Source organism: Haliaeetus albicilla, chromosome 8 (genome assembly GCF_947461875.1).
Source record: "Haliaeetus albicilla chromosome 8, bHalAlb1.1, whole genome shotgun sequence".
NCBI classification, from domain to species: domain Eukaryota; kingdom Metazoa; phylum Chordata; class Aves; order Accipitriformes; family Accipitridae; genus Haliaeetus; species Haliaeetus albicilla.
Window position 1 is genome coordinate 40888822 of NC_091490.1, and position 4263 is coordinate 40893084.

General features: G+C 49.4%; 1 long non-coding RNA gene across 1 annotated transcript; it reads right to left on the reverse strand.

The window, feature by feature from the left end:
- Window positions 1-2676: 2676 nt before the first annotated feature.
- Window positions 2677-3864, reverse strand: LOC138686315 (uncharacterized). The gene is made up of 3 exons (XR_011325649.1): window positions 3724-3864; window positions 3483-3586; window positions 2677-2786 (listed from the first exon to the last, which is right to left on the reverse strand). It is a non-coding gene; the product is annotated as an uncharacterized lncRNA (long non-coding RNA).
- Between the last annotated feature and the right edge of the window lie 399 nt (window positions 3865-4263).

Genomic DNA, 4263 nt, shown 5'->3' on the forward strand with positions numbered 1-4263 from the left:
CCAGCCGGCATCAATCAGAAAATTACCCTCTAGTTATCAACTGCCCTTCGGTTTACTCTCCTTTGCATCTGGGATGCACCAGAAACACTTTGGAAATGCACACTGCCCGTGGAAAAATGCCTTGCCGTGGAAAACAATCCCAAACCAACATCCATGTACCAGCCTCCCAGGAACCCAGGTGAGGCATCCTTTGCAATCAGCTCTGCCAGTGTTTCATTTACGATTTTTCTGCCTCCAGCAGGGAAATCCATCAGGAGTCAATGTTACAGCGAGAAAAACTCACAGGCTTGCATGGGAACCCGCAGGTCCTGCACACAAAACAGCCATGGGGGGGGGGGGGGTTTCAGCACTTAAATATATTGCATTAGTGAAATGGGAATGAACTGGGATCTTTTCCCCCAGTCTATTAATTTTGTTAAGGTTAGGGTTGCTTTCTTTTCCCTTACAGACACTGACTGCTGGAGATGTCAGGCTTGCAGAGAAGAGCTGCTGTTGGTACCTCTTTGCAGCACCCTCTGGCTCTCGACAGGGAGCCAGGGAGATCCAGGGATGGGGACATCCTCAGGTCTTGATGCCAGTTTTCCAACATCATAGCAAACCAGCCCACGAAGGGAGAAACAGCCTTTCCACCCAAACCACATCCACCTCTTTAACCAGTTTCTCCATTTCTCCCGATTCCTCCAATGACCTAAGTCAGAGATGTAATCTCCACCTGCAAACCCAGCATCATTTTACCCCTACCTGGAGGGCCAATACCTACAGAAATACAGGCACCCACCATCGCTGGGCTCAGCCGGTGGCTGAGGAACAGGGGCAGCACCCCGGGGAAGGCAGATTTGCATCCAGCACCGAGACTCAAAAAGCCCCAGCACCCACTCTGCACCAGCACCACCACCACGGGCTCCCACTGCAACATCTCCTACCCAGCAGAACCTCTCTGTAGGTTTCTGAGAGTAACATGCATTTCTAGCCACAGCCCAGTTGTCTGCAGGGAAAATTCCCAGGGAAAGGAGGATTTAGAAAGGCCAAGAATGTAGGTAGCTTCAAAATGGGATGAGACGCTTCTGTGGATGTCAGGAATGGCTAGAGTGAGTACAATTAATGATAACCATCTTGGCCAAGATAGAAACCAAGTGCTGCAGGACTCCCAGTAATATCCATCTGCTGGAGACCAAGACAAGAGCATCTCCCCCCATCTCTGCACATGATGTGTCTCTTCCAGTGTCCCTTGAGGGAAGGTCCCGGTGGGACTCTGGCTCTGCCCTGGCCGAGAAGCTTCTGTGAAGAGCAGAGGGCAGAGCAGGGAAGGGGCTGGCTGGGCAGGGAGAGCCGGGATAGGACAATGGAATATCCACACTGTGTACCTTTCCCTTCGAATTTGTAGCCTGGGCATCTCAAAAGTTCAAAGCGAAGAGACAAATGTGCCTCCACAGCCTGGTAAATTATTCTAGTGGCCTCCTTGGAAATGCTGTGATTTCTAGCGCAATCTCACAACTATTCAGTCAGTACTCGCTCCCCGCTTGTGATGCTTTAGCAGGGAAAGGGGGACAGCATCCCCACCACCCCCCAGCTGCCATGCAGTCACCAACCTCGCTGGCTCAGGCCCTGAGGGACCGCAGCCAGAACCGCAGTGCTTCACAGGCAACTCCCCAAATTGCTCCCATGTGGGTGCCATGGCTCCAGCAGCCACCCGGAGCCCTAAGTACTTCCAGGCTGGAGAAGCCCCGGCTGCTGCTTGGCGTCACTCGCACCGGGGAATGGGAGCCAGCGTCTCCCTGCTGCCTGTGCAAGCACACCACAGATGTCCCAGAGGGAACATTACAGCCTTCAGTTACCCAATTAAAAACGTGTTTGAGGGAATTTGATTACTCAGTTTGACAGAGGGAAGAAAACCCTCAGGGTCCTGGCAGCAGTGAGGATTTATGAGCTGGGGCTTTGCTTCAGGTCGCTCTGCCTGATCATGATATGTAGTAAAGGAGAACAAAAAAAACCCCCCAAAACCGGGGAGCAATGGTGTCTGCATTCCTGCCGCTTGAATCAGATGTCTTCCCTGGCAGCTCCAGTCCCTCCTGGCTCCAGGGACTCAGGGAAGGTGCAGCAGTGGGCAGGATGCACTGGAGCAGGTCATCTCTGACATTCTGCACCAAGGACTGCCTGTGGCATCCCGGAGAGCCGCACCCTAAACCAGCTCCACTCTTCCACTCCTATTCCTCAGGCGGGAGGTGATCAGCGCTGTAAATGCTTCCCCATCACTTGCAAACACCTCCTAGGGATGTGGTGAATGCTTTCTTCCCAGTTTGCTAAAGGGCAGAATCTGCCTTCTTTCCGATCCAGGGTAAACACAGGCCTGGCATTACCCCTGCTGTGCGACTGGGATGCCTGTTCCTTGGGTACCTCCTGGCTCCCTCTCCTTCATCTCCCTGTAAAAACATCACCCTCAGGTTGGGAAATGGGGCAAGACAAATCTCACAGCCATCTGCCTTATCGCAGCATGTGAACAGCATCCAGAAACGCCTCCAGACAAGATGATTACTAACAAGGGATTTGGGATCACGTATATTTATTGCCACAGCAGTGAATGGGGACATGTGGCCACCAAACCCCAGTGCGGGCTCAGAAGAAGCCAGCCCGGGGCTGAGCATCTCCCTTAGGGCCCCGGAGCATCCTCTTCCTCACCCTCCTCACCTGCTTCAGGCCACGGTCAAGGACGAGATGCCAAGTTAACTGCGCTCCCACCTTGTTCCTCGCTTGCCTTCGTGCATAGCACCAAAGTGCCTGGTGTTTCTCTTTACGGTAATATTAAAATGAAAGGAGAAAAGTTATAAGTTATTTCAAAGGTCTTTGCTTCAAAAACATTCAAACCAAATTTACGCACCAAAGCCATAAATGTTCCTTTTATTGCACATACAAAATAACCCTCTGCAATATGATTCCTCTAAATTTATGGTTCTTCCAGAGCTATTAATTCAGCCCAGGTCTTTTCTTCTCCCCCCCCCTTTTTCCACCTTAAGTCAAATAATTCATAAATACTTCACGCTAGAGTGTACTTTATGAGCATATTATGATCACTTGAATGTGGAAATGCCTGTGAAGTTATTACAATAGTTTTAATGCACCACAGACACCCCAGTGGTACGGAGAGCAAGGTATAAAGCAACTTCATCACACACTGGAGGGAAGAGCTCTCTTGAGAGACCATATATTTGGTCAAATAATAAGGAACCTGTAGCCCATATATGTCTCTGAATCGAGTCAATGAAAACATCTGGGGTGACTTTTAGTTTGCCACACTCCAGCTCAGGAGTGTTATGTGCATCGCTGGCCAGAGTGAGATGTGACTTAGGTCCACAAGTTTCCATATCATTTCAGACCCAAACACAGAAAAAAGACCAAAAAAAAAAAAAAAATATATATATATATGTTCAGAGGTGCATCAGCGGGGCCATCATAAACACATTTAGAAGAGCGGGTAACTAACTTACTTGGAGTCCCAAGGCACGCAGGGAGGCACAGATAAGCTGAATTGCCCTTGTCAGAAAGCAGACAGTTTTTTCTGTCATCCTTGCACACATCACAGGATGGCATGCTGTTGAAAGCCAGAAATTAAGAGTCACAAGGCTGCATCACCCCAAAAGATACAGCTGAAAACCATTGGGTTCTTTAATGGAAAAAGGCAGAACACTACAGCTATTAAACTACACCTAGATGGAAATAGGAACTCACCAAAACTAAATGTGTTTTCCAGGATCGCTGAGCCATACAGGGCCTTTCCTCAGGGTATCTCAAGAAAGGGGCTTTGCACATGCTTCCGGATTCTGCATTTCTCCTCCTCATTCTCCCATGTAAAATGGATCACTGGGGGCAACCATGGCCCAGAAACTGTAAAGCCAAAAATCAGTGGGAGCATGTTTGAATTCCCAGAGAGATGCTGTAGGACAGCAACCCCTCCAGCACCCAAAACCAGCTGCCCCATGACCTTCCTCAAGACCACCCAGAAAGAACTGCAAAAAGAGCCCACGAGTCCTGCCTGCCTCTGAACCACCACTGCTCCCCAGGAAATCAGTCTTTTTCTCTTGTAAAGAACTCCTACAGTAATTGCCTTCATATCTCAAAGGTGTCTTACAGCCACAGAGGTGCAAATATTTATCCATACTTGGAATTGCCGAGTGAAACCTAACTAAGTGTTCCCAGACACTTCAGCAATTGTTGTTTTAAGACCTGAACCATAGACACCTGGCTGGAATTAATCAGCAGATGTGAACA